Here is a 920-nt window from a genome sequence, read left to right as displayed (position 1 = left end):
AACTAAGATTTTGGATCTTGGCGAAGATCGCTCCGAAGACCTGAAGAAACTCAAAGGGGGAGGGGAGGAGGAGAGAGGGCAGAACTTCTCTACAAAAATGCTCTTAAGGAGGCTTTTGTGTGTTTTTTCAAGGAGAGGGGGGGTTGATGAGCACAATAATGTGTGAAATCTTAGGGATATAAGTGTACATTTTACCCCACTTTGGATAATACTACTTTTATTTTTCTTGTTTTTTTTTTTTAGTTTCCAAGTTTACAAGAGAGAGTGCTTAAAGTGAATCAAGAACCAATCCAAAGGTGGAACCCACTCATTGGTACCACATCCTCTCTCCTACAAAATCCTGAAGATTATTCTCTCTCCTTGCCACCTCACAAGATCTTGAAGATGCTATGCAGAGATTCCTTTCTGATTTAATCAAGGTTGCAAGATATTGGTTAATATTGCAAGGAAGGAATAGAATTTGTTAATTTTGAAAACGGATTCTCTCTTTCCTCACACAATATCTCAGAGAATGAGGATTTTTACTAATATTTTATTTTATTTTATTTTATTTTATTTTCTTTTCTTTTCTTAAAGAAGACTTGTAGAAGGAAGGAGGCAAGACAAAAGCCCTTTAAAAGCCCCTTCCTCCCCCCTCCTAATTATTATTCCCCTTAGTTTACTTTCTAGTTTATGCTTAGTTTTCTTCTTTCTCTCCCTCTCTCACTCTCTTTAGTTTTAGTTCTTCTTTCTTTTTGCTTTAATCACTTTTGTAATAGTTTTTAATGTCAATTAATACAATCACTCTTTTATTCTTATTCAGCCTTTTATGTTTGTGATCTATGCAATTGAGTTGTAATTTTTAAAGTTATAGTTCTAGGCTTAGATCTAGGTGACAAGATCACAAGCCGTGGAGCATCTTTTTTTTCAAGTTCAGTTTT

The sequence above is a fragment of the Macadamia integrifolia genome, unplaced genomic scaffold, assembly GCF_013358625.1.
Source record: "Macadamia integrifolia cultivar HAES 741 unplaced genomic scaffold, SCU_Mint_v3 scaffold1036, whole genome shotgun sequence".
In the NCBI taxonomy this organism is placed as follows: domain Eukaryota; kingdom Viridiplantae; phylum Streptophyta; class Magnoliopsida; order Proteales; family Proteaceae; genus Macadamia; species Macadamia integrifolia.
The sequence above is the reverse complement of the archived record's forward strand: the minus strand, read 5'-3'. Positions refer to the sequence as shown.